Below are 12,479 nucleotides of genomic sequence, written 5' to 3' on the forward strand. Positions count from 1 at the left end.
AAGAACAAATAAATTACTGAAGACCATACACAAATGAGTAGCAGGGTAAGAATTTCAAAACAAGACATCAATTCAAAATCCTTCCTTTATTGACATGAGGATTCTTTGACCTACTATGCTATAATTTTCCTGGGTCAATCACATCAAAGTGATCACTGAAAAGATGTAGAGAAATATTGGTAGGAGTATATCCACATAGCCATTTTAGAGAATAATTTGCCAGTATCTATCAAAATGTTAAACATTAAAAAGCATATCCTTTTATTCAGTACTTCTCTTTCAGGAATCCATCCTATAGAAATTCTTGCTATACATCATTGCAGTATTATCTATAATTTCAACAAAACAACTACAACAAAATAGGATCAACCCAATGTCCATGATAGGGAACTGTTTCAATATCAATGCAGCATGCCCATACCACAGAGCTATAGATAGTAATGTAAGACTGTGGTAAATCTATAAGTACTTCCATGGAAAGGTCTCTAAGATATATTTCTGAGAGTAAAAGCAAAATAGAATATTAAAAGTAGCATGATCATAGTTATAAATTTTATTAGAATTACAAACAGATGGTAGAGGGACATACTGAGGAGACCTTCCTACCAGGCAATGCTATTTTACTGACCTTATGACTTTGATTTATCTTTATTCCTAGAAAACCAGCCCATGCCACAAGTCAAAGACCAAAAATTAAATGTCTCCATGTCTTCTTTCCAGGTCTATCAGAGATCTAGGACCTAAGTCACCATGACCGTATTAATCACAAAGCGATTTGACATTTTAAACATTGTCACTCAACTTACTAATCCGGTCCTCATAATACCCATAATCCAAGTATCCCACAGCAGTTCAGCAATAATAAAGTTATACTATTCTGCTATTTTATGCCAGTATAAACTCCTAGTTTTACTTCATTTGGCAAGCATTTACAGAGGGTTTACTGTGAGCCAGCTTCTCACAATAGGTGTTATCAGGGTAGAAAGATAAATCAAAGTAGACAAAGATCCTACCCTGAATTAAATAAGCAACCATAGTATATATGTTGAGGGATGCTAAATTATAAGATACGTGCACAAATAACATAATTTAAGGAAAAAAGAAATAGGTGACCTTACAAAGGTACCAAAAAGGGGCACCTGGCTGGCTCAGTCCGTTAAGCATCTGCCTTTGGCTCAGGTCACAATCCGAGGGTCCTAGGATCAAGCCCTGTGTCATGCTCCCTGCTCAGTGGGGAGTCTGCTTCTCCCTCTCCCTCTGCCTCTCAAATAAACAAATAAAATCTTTAAAGGGAGTGGAAGGAAGGAAGGAAGGAAGGAAGGAAGGAAGGAAGGAAGGAAGGAAGGAAGGAAGGGAGGAAGGGAGGAAGGGAGGAGAATGGAAGGAAGGAAGGAAGGAAGGAAGGAAGGAAGGAAGGAAGGAAGAAAAAAAGGTACAAACTATTATCTCAGTAATCTGCAAATCTTGATGCCTAAGGCTCTTCTGTAAGGGTCTAAATTCTGAATGTAAGTTGTTCATATAACTCTCTTTGCTTATTTGTTCACAATAGTTCTCTAAGATCTTAATGATCCCCTAAGACTCTACTATACAATGTGATTAAGTGGCTGGCACACAAAGTTAAAAACAAGTAAATCTAATCTCCTATCAGGGCTGCTCCATTTACTAGCTGTTTGGGAGAGTTACCTTTCTGAGGCTCTGTGTAGTCAACTGTATTCTGTAAAAGTGGCCATGTCGATATTTTTCCTCAGAGCCTTGTCTCTCTTCTACCAAGAGAAGTCAATTTCTTCTCCTCTTGAAATTAGGCATTCCTCATAGTCACACAGTCACTTAATGAACAGAATGTGGCTTCACTTCCAAGCTAGTCATAAGAAGGATCTCTCTCTCTCTCCCTGCTCAACACTTACCTTAAAATTCTTCCACCATGCTCTCAGGAACTATAAATTAGTCCATGTGAAAATAACATAGCCGACCTTTGCATCCACCAGCATCAACCACTGGACCTGTGAGTGGATGAGCCTTCAGGTGATCACAGATCCAGCCTTCAAGTGCTCTGAGACCTCAGATATTGCAAAGTAGAGACAAGTCATCTCCAACTGAATTCCTGATCCACAAATCCATGAGCATAATAAATGTTTATTTTTCACATAATGTGTAGCAAAGATATAGTAACTGGAACACTCAATTTCTTCATCTGGAAAAACAGAATAAGACAGTATCTGGAGAGTTATTTTGAGTATTAAAGGAGACAATGTAAAGAATTTAGTGTAGAGCCAGACACATGGAGATACTAGACAAATAAAAATTACTATTAAAATGTTAGTCTCTCTCAAAGACTGTTCCCCTCCACTACATTATACATTATCTTGCCTCCTCTTTTCAACTCTGGTAGAAAAAGTTCCGATTCTGAAACTGCACCCTCAAAAATATTTAAGAACTACACCAGCCATTAGTTTATGAGGAGCTAGGTGGCTTTTAGCTAGCAGTTCGTATATACCCAATCCCTTCCAGTAAATTTTATCTCTGAAGGGAGGAACTAACAGGATGAAAGGAATGGTTAGAATAGCCAAGAGTGAGGCAAGGTAAACAAAACTCCTGGCTGATGAACTTGTTTTCTAATTTTTTCTGTTGTCATTCTGGGCAATATGTACTTATATAATACACATGCAAATTCACCATTTGAAATGAGCACTTCTGTGATTAGAAATCGTGAGGGTTGGTATTCAGAGCACCAATTTAAACATTTCATTTTTCGATCCATTCATTCATTCATTCATTGGACCTTCACTTAGCACCTTATACATGCCAGATGCTGTGCTGGTACTAATAATTCAATGACATATTCTACATGGTCTCTACCCTTAAAGATACAAAAACACATAAAAGTTCTTTTTTTTTTCTCCAAAGAAGTCTTTAGCATTTTGCTTGCATAAAAATATGTTTTAGTGAAAGGAGCAAAAATTTAAAACAAATACATTACGTATTAATGCACTTTCAATTTATATTGATATTCTCTAGTTTTCACATTATTTTTACTCATTGCTATCTTCATCACCAGTACACACATCAACCAACACAATATTTCAAGTATATCTAGTTTGCCTTATCATCAGTAACAAAGCTGAGTAATTACAGTATTGCCATATGGGTATGGAAGTTACAGTGACAGGTCACTGGGCCCATGAACTTCATAAATACTTGCTAAATGAGAATTAAAGTATAATGCTGATGAACACCAGGTCCAGGGAAATTTTTAAAAACCAGGCAAGCTTTTCACTGTTCCCTAAGGGAGTCATGTTGCTCATCAGAACCAAATCTCCCTGAGTGGTCCTCAATGAGCAACACCCCTATCAACTACCATAACTCATGCTGCCTCAAAAAGGCAGCTGGACTGAAAATCCTTATTGTTTACTAAAGTATTCAGTATTCACAGTGCAAGAGTGGACTGTACCTCCTCCCTGACAGCCTAGCAGGACTAACGCCACTTTGTCATATATTCCTGCTTACTCAAATCTTGACCAAAAACCCAGTGTCCATGTCACCCTTTATCTCATAACCAAAATGCTGTTTACACCCTCTAATATAAGCTAATTCCCCTCCCTTGTCCTTCCGCCTAAATACCAGATTTTCACAAACTAGTTCTCTGTCATTGTTTAGGTCTCACATCAAATACCATCTTCTCAAAAGTCTTATCTGACCATGCTAGGTAGGTCTTTTGTCATGCTCAATTATAGCACTATGTATTTCATTCACAGCAATGTCACAATTTGTAATTATAATTTAGTTTTTCTGGTTTACTTGCTTAGTAATTTTTTGTTTACTGGTTTATTACATATCTTTCCAAATTAGACAATAAAGTCCATAAAAGTCAGAGATGATACTCATGTTGCTTACCACTCTCCACCCAATGCCTACATCCAGCACCTGATATGTGCATAATAAATCTATGTTGGATGCAAAAAACCTACTAAATAGTTAACCAAGAATCATATCATTATATAAACAGAAACATACACTTTGCTCCATTTCTAGTGCCACTACCATTACACAAATGAACACCATTTCTTAATTGATTGGTTGAAACGATTTTTAAATGGTCTCCCAGCTTCTCTTGCTTCACTACTTTCTTCCCTTGTGAATCTGCTCTCTACATAGTAAGAAAAGTGATTTACAAAAAGTAAACTTAAAGAAGACAAAGTTACTTAAGAATTTTGCTTCCGAGAAAAAAAAAGTTGATCTATTTTTCCTTATTTTTCCCCTTGTGTACAATTTAAAACCCTGGACACTATGTATACAACAAACATCTGAAGACTCTAAAAGATGGAGAGAGGGCATAGTAGTAGAGACACAGAGACTCAAGGAATGAAAGGGTGGTGAGTTTCCTAGGCTTTCTTTTTGCCTCAAATATTCCAGATTTGAAACTGAAGAACTGGTAACCCAAAAAGACCAATACACACAAACAAAGCTCAAACAAAAGTCATACACCCATGGGAATTTGAGAGGAGAAAATATACTTGGAAATGAGAAGGGCAGCAGAAGCCAAAGAGAAGGATTTCGGTACTGAGTGTGTGTATTTCCTTTCTCTCCTCTTCATTACAGCTCACTGCATTCCTCCTCCTATAGTATACATTTAGATTCCAGATCTCCCTGCAGCATCTGCATGCCAATACTTACACCATCACCACCTCTCTTGACTCCACCACTACCAAATAGGCCCCAATGTCAGAGGAAATACAGAGGCCAGGAATAAAGAAAAGGAGAAGTGGCAGGAAAATGCAAGGGCAGACAGTAAGATATTGAATTAACCTCTTAGTTTTCAGCAAGTTTTCAAAGTACCAATGAAGAAGGGAAAAGAGAGGGGTACCTAGGTGGCTCAGTGGTTGAGCATCTGCCTTGGGCTCAGGGCATGATCCCAGGGTCCTGGGATGGAGTCCCACATCAGATTCCCCACATTGAGCCTGCTTCTCCCTCTGCCTATGTCTCTGCTTCTCTCTCTGTGTCTCTCATGAAAAAATAAATAAAATCTTTAATTAAAAAAAAAAAGGGAAAAAAGAGAGGAGAGACCTACAATGGTGTGGCTCTTCATACCCAAGTATACACTAAGTATTTATTAGGAGTTGCAAATTTACTACCACATTCAATTAAATGGAGAAGGTTTTATGAAAGAGAAAGAAAGAAGAAAGAAAGAAGAAAGAAAGAAAGAAAGAAAGAAAGAAAGAAAGAAAGAAAGAAAGAAAGAAAGAAAGAAAGAAAGAAAGAAAGACATGAAATGTGGGAATTAACTGAAAGAAGAATTTGGTGAATTGCCAAAGTAAAGGAAATTTAGGAAACACTGCAAAGATGTCAATATATCAATTAAACCAAAAAGAAAACTGAGTATTCTCAATTATTAATACATTATTATAACCAATATTATACAAATATATTTAAATATACAATGAAATATAAGCTATATTATAATTACACATCAAGAAAAAACTAATTAGATATATTTTCTAAGTTTTCATTTTTTTAATTTAAAAAAATTTTTTTTAATTAATTAATTTGTTGTTTAAGTAATCTCTATATCCAACATAGGACCTGAACTCACGGCTCCAAGATCACGAGTCGGATGTTCTATCAACTAAACCAGCCTGGTGGCCCTAAGTTTTCATTTTTAAGGTACAAATTAGTGTAACTGAAACTGGGTGTACTAGGAGACAACTAAAACCTTGAAATGAACATTTAAAATATACAGTCATTAGTGTATGCAATATCTTTTGCATATTTTAATCTAAGCTTTTCAAATTCTCAATACCTTTTGATAATATTGGCTGATGTTAAAGTCAAACTATATATCAGAAACCATATTCTAGAATTTGCGTACAATATCAGTACCTTTTATTTTGCTACACAATTTAATGCCACTTAGAAGTTTTCTTTAAAAAAATAATGGTGAAGTGCTAAATTTTGCCACAAGGTGGCTCTTCCCAGATTTTAAATGAACTGCATCATGTACTCAACTCTACAAAAATCAACATAGGGAACATAATATCTCTTACAATTCTTTTAAAGTGAATATTTGACATAGAGCCAGTATGGGGAAAAGAGAGAAAAAATCTAAGCATGATACAATGCATATACAACTAAACATTCATTCCATGATGATATATGTGAATGTATATGTGTGTGTGTGTGTGTGTGTGTGTGTGTGTGAAAGAGAAAAAGAGACTGTTACCATAATGTATATAGAAGACACTCCAGCTCCCGAGTAGCTGTAGCAAAATGTGGTACTAACAATGAGACTGAAGAAAGAGAAATTAAGGAGTCGACCCCATTTACAATTGCACCCAAAAGCATAAGATACCTAGGAATAAACCTAACCAAAGAGGTAAAGGATCTATACTCTAAAAACTACAGAACACTTCTGAAAGAAATTGAAGAAGACACAAAGAGATGGAAAAATATTCTATGCTCATGGATTAGAAGAATTAATATTATGAAAATGTCTATGCTACCCAGGGCAATTTACACGTTCAGTGCAGTCCCTATCAAAATACCATGGACTTTTTTCAGAGAGTTGGAACAAAACAACTTGAGATGTGTGTGGAATCAAAAAGACCCCTAATAGCCAGAGGAGTATTGAAAAAGAAAACCAGAGCCGGGAGCATCACAATGCTGGATTTCAGGTTGTACTACAAAGCTGTGGTCATCAAGACAGCGTGGTACTGGCACAAAAACAGACACATAGATCAATGGAACAGAATAGAGAATTCAGAAGTGGACCCTGAACTTTATGGTCAACTAATATTCGACAAAGCAGGAAAGACTAGCCACTGGAAAAAGGACAGTACCTTCAATATATGGTGCTGGGAAAATTGGAAAGCCACATGCAGAAGAATGAAACTAGACCATTCTCTTACACTATACACAAAGATAAACTCAAAATGGATGAAAGATCTAAATGTGAGACAAGATTCCATCAAAATCCTAGAGGAGAACACAGGCAACACCCTTTTTGAACTTGGCCACAGTAACTTCTGGCAAGATACATCCACGAAAGCAAAAGAAACAAAAGCAAAAATGAACTATTGGGACTTCATCAAGATAAGAAGCTTTTGCACAGCAAAGGATACAGTCAACAAAACTCAAAGACAACCTACAGAATGGGAGAAGATATTTGCAAATAACATATCAGATAAAGGGCTAGTTTCCAAAATCTATAAAGAACTTATTAAACTCAACAGCAAAGAAACAAACAATCCAATCATGAAATGGGCAAAAGACATGAAGAGAAATCTCACAGAGGAAGACATAGACATGGCCAACATGCACATGAGAAAATGCTCTGCATCACTTGCCATCAGGGAAATACAAATCAAAACCACAATGAGATACCACCTCACACCAGTGAGAATGGGGAAAATTAACAAGGCAGGAAACAACAAATGTTGGAGAGGATGTGGAGAAAGGGAACCCTCTTACACTGTTGGTGGGAATGTGAACTGGTGCAGCCACTCTGGAAAACTGTGTGGAGGTTCCTCAAAGAGTTAAAAATAGACCTGCCCTATGACCCAGCAATTGCACTGCTGGGGATTTACCCCAAAGATACAGATGCAGTGAAACGCCGGACACCTGCACCCCCATGTTTACAGCAGCAATGTCCACAATAGCCAAACTGTGGAAGGAGCCTCGGTGTCCATCGAAAGATGAATGGATAAAGAAGATGTGGTCTATGTATACAATGGAATATTCTCAGCCATTAGAAAGGACAAATACCCACCATTTGCTTCGACGTGGATGGAACTGGAGGGTATTATGCTGAGTGAAGTAAGTCAATTGGAGAAAGACAATCATTATATGGTTTCACCCATATGGGGAATATAAAAAATAGTGAAAGGGATTAAAGGGGAAAGGAGAGAAAATGAGTGGGAAAAATCAAAGAGGGAGACAGAACATGAGAGATACCTAATTCTGGGAAACGAACAAGGGGTAGTGGAAAGGGAGGTGGGCGGGGGGTTGGGGTGACTGGGTGATGGGCACTGAGGGGGACACCTGACAGGATGAGCACTGGGTGTTATACTATATGTTGGCAAATCGAACTCCAATAAAAAATATATATATATGAAAAAAATGTGGTACCTAAGGCATCTCCTAAACAGAAGGCACCCTGAATAGGTTCTTTCATCACTTATTTGGAAATCCAGGAGAGCTCCTTTTTCCACTTGTATAGGAGTACATCTCCCATTCAATGTGAGATGCAGGGTGGATATGAACTCATTCACCTAAGAAATATCTTTATTTGGCTCAGTTGGAAGAGCATGTGACTCTTGATCTTGGAATTGTGAGTTCAAGCCCCATATTGGGTTTAGAGATTACTTTTTTAAAAATTAATAAACTTTTAAAAATGAAATAAAAAATAAATATCTTACTAGCATTTGAAGGAAGCCAATACAAAAATTACAAAAACCATTCATGCCCTTACTAGCATTTGAAGAAGCCCAAATACAAAACATTCATCATTAGTCCAGACTATAGTCTAGTCACTGCAATGGACAATGCAGCAAAGTGGTTAAGAACACAGACTGTGGAGCCAAGTTGTCTTGGTTCCAATGGTGATTCCATTCCTTACTATCTGTATCATATTGGGTAAAATACTTAACTCATTGTGACTAGGTTTTTTAATATGTGAAATGGGTATGATAATATAAGGTTGTTAGGAGGATCAAATAACTCAATATAAGTAAAAGTTAGAAGAGTTCTTTCCTTACTAAGGCATTTTGAACAAACAGAATGCAACGACTTCCAAGGCTAGTTAAAAAAAAAGTGATGCAACTTCATTGTGGTTCTCTCTTAGGATGCTCACCCTTGGAACCCAGTCACCACATTGTAAAGAAACAAGAAACAGGACTCAGGTAAAAGCCAAGTCATACGTTCTGGCCAACAATCCCAACTACAGTTGTAGTCAACAGTGAGCATCAACTGGCAGACATGGGTATGAACGAGCCCACAGGTGATTCCAGTTCCCAGCTTTCAAACCACCCTAGGTGTTAGTGAGTAGAACAGGACTGAGTTGTCTCTACTCAGCCCTGCTCCATTACAGTTGCAAAGCAAAACAAATTTTGTTACTGTTTTAAGTCACTAAATGTCATGGTTAGTTATTCATCAATAGAAAACCAGAAAAAACCAGAACAGGTAACCAAAAGACCCAGTTTCTTCCTTCAAGGAGTAGTACAAACCAGTAGACAGGGATAGCATGATCTATCTAAAAATAAAAATAAAATAAAAAACAAAAAAAAACCACGGATTCTGGAGTCAGGTTGTCCACAGTCCCAAACCTCTCTGCTTATTGCCAACCACCTCCCTGATCTCTGCTTCTGCATCTGGAAAATCATAGCAATAATACTTGCCCTCTAAGAACTGCCACATACCTCAGCAAATCATCTCTCTGCCTTGAGTATTGCCTCTCTCTTATTTCGTCTGGACACCAAAGACCCAGTAATCTGTCTGAAATGCATATTTGATCTTGGCTTCTTTTCCCTGTCTTCCCATATTCCATTTTTGACATTAAGTTTCTAAGTTCCTCAACCTCACTTTCAAGGCCCTTTGTGACCTGGTATTCCTTCACCACCTCTCCTCCAACCTGAGCCTTTCTCAACCCTATCCTTGTGGTATTTGCTCTGTGAACTTTTTCTGTTTCTCTTCTTACATTTCCTTCTAAAATCCAGAACATTCCCATGGCCCCATAGAGTCCAGTCTCTACATCATATTACAGCCATAGAAACATGAGCCTTGTGTCTAAAAGCTTAAAGGATAGGATAGATCTTAACTATAAAGTTCTTAAAGAGGTGACACAGGGGTTTCACACAAAATTTCATAGAAAGCTACCAGAAGAATTCCCTGTATATAATAATCCTTTCCCTGAAGGTTTTCCATTCTGAATAGCTAGCAAAATCTTTTTTCTTTTTCTCTATACAGCTGTCTTACAGCTAGATAGCTCCATCTGCCATTTCTATCCCATCTCCATAAGGTACCACCCACCCCTGATCCCCAGTCTACTACTCAATCCCAACAGCCAAGCCCTGAGTCAAGGTTCAGGCTCCTAGACTTCTCTCATTTCCTCAGAAGGGAAACATACATGGAACTTCCTGGGGAAAGCAGTCTCAGCTCCCTTTGGTTGCTTTCCTTATTAAAAAAAACAAAAATAAAAAGCCCACACAACTATAATGAGATATCCCCTTACACTTGTCAAAAACTAAAATCAAAAACACAAGAAATAACAAGTATTGGTGAGGATGTAAATAAAAAGGAACCCTTGTGTACTGCTGGTGGGAATGCAAAATGGTGCAGCCACTGTAGAAAGCGACTGTAGAAAGGAAGTTTCTCAAAAAATTAAAGATAGTATTACCATATGATCCAGCCATTCCACTAGTGGATATTTACCCAAAGAATATAAAAACACTAATTCAAAAAGATATATGTATTATGTTCACTGCAACATTATTTACAATAGCCAAAATATAGAAATAACTCAGGTGTCCATCCATAGATGAGTGGATAAAGAAGATGTGTTATATATGCAATAGAGTACTACTCAGCTATTAAAAAGAATGAGATCTTGCCGTTTGAAACAACATGAATGAACCTACAGGGTATAATGCTAAGTGAAATAAGTCAGAGAGAGACAAATGCCATATGATTTCACTCACACATGGAATTTAAAAAACAAAGGAACAAAGACAGAAACAAAAAACTCCCAGACTAGACAGAACATAAAGACTCCTAACTCTGGGAAACAAACTAGGGGTGGTGGAAGGGGAGGAGGGCGGGGGTGGGGGTGAATGGGTGACGGGCACTGAGGGGGCACTTGATGGGATGAGCACTGGGTGTTATTCTGTATGTTGGCAAATTGAACACCAATAAAAAATAAATTTATTATTAAAAAGAAAAACTCCCAGACTTTTAAATACAGAGAACAAACTAGTGGTTGCCAGAGGGCAGGTGAGTGAGGGAGGGGTAAAATAAAGGGAATTAAGAGTACATGTATCTTGGGACCCCTGGGTGGCTCAGTGGTTGAGCATCTATCTGCCTTCGACTCAGGGTGTGATCCTGGGGTCCTGGGATCGAATCCTGCACCAGGCTCCCCTGCAGGGAGCTATGCTCCTGCTCCTCCCTCTGCCTATGTCTCTGCCAATCTCTCTGTGTCTCTCATGAATAAATAAAAAAAATCTTAAAAAAAGAGTACATGTATCTTGATGAGAACTGAGTAATATACAGAATTGCTGAATCATTATATTGCTGAAACTAATATAACAAGGTATGTTTATTATACTTCAATTCTAAAAAATCAGCACGTTACTAGATTATGCAAAAACCCTAATAAGCAAGATTGATCCCCCTACCTTAAAGTCAAGGGTGTATGAGAAATTGTACATATTCATATACTCATAATACTTTGCCCCTAACACACTTGACTCAGTCATGGTGTTTTTCACCTCCAGACCTTGGAAGTACTGTCCTGCCTGGAACACCCCTCACACACATACTTCTTGCCCTCATTCCCTTCACCTGTCTAACTTTTAATCATCCTTCAGATCTGAACTTAGAAGTTACTTCCCACAAGAACTCCACACTGACTGCCTACCCCACAGCCTAGGCTGGCACACCTTCTTTGTGTTTGTTTGTTTGTTTGTTTGTTTGTTTTTGCACACCTTCTTTGTATGAATTCAGCATCCTTCCTTATTGTGAACACCCCCTAGCTTACCCAATTATGGTGCTTACTGCACTGTACTGTAATTGCCTGTTTGGCCTGTCTCCTCCCAATGATACTGTAAACACCATGAGGACAATAAGAATTCTGTTTTGATACTTTTTTTTAGGATTTTATTTATTTATTTTAGAGAGAGAGAGAGAGTGGATCCTGACTCAGGGCTCGATCTCATGATCCTGAAATCATTACCTGAGCCAAAAACCAAGAGTTGGACACTGAATGAACAGACCAAGGCACCCAGGCACTCCAATAACAATTCTGTTTTGATCTGACCACTGTATCTCTTGGTTCAGAGGATGGCAACCATAAGCGCTCAATAAATATCTGAAATGATGTATGTACAGTGGCTACCATAGAACTAGACACTTAATCCCCAATTCCAATTCAAATTGCTTCTCTCTTCTTTATGCTAATCAGGTACCCTGTTAAGAAGTCCACCCTAGCATCAAGAACATGTTAAGAAAATAAATAAATAAAAAGAGCATGGTAATATTTATTGATTTAAATGCTTACTCCACTAAACTGCTGACCAAATTCAAGAAGTATAAAGTATTTATTTCTAAATGGCCAGCATTTGGAATTATGCTTCACACACACAAGGTAATCAAGAAAAGTAGGCTGAATGAATGATATATGGAGACAAATATGTAAACATTTTGAATACAGTGTGATACAGCAGTTAAATGAGTTAACATGTAAGTGCTCAGTGAATATTAGCTGACTGAATGAAAGG

This window comes from Nyctereutes procyonoides, unplaced genomic scaffold, assembly GCF_905146905.1.
Source record: "Nyctereutes procyonoides isolate TBG_1078 unplaced genomic scaffold, NYPRO_anot_genome, whole genome shotgun sequence".
NCBI lineage: Eukaryota > Metazoa > Chordata > Mammalia > Carnivora > Canidae > Nyctereutes > Nyctereutes procyonoides.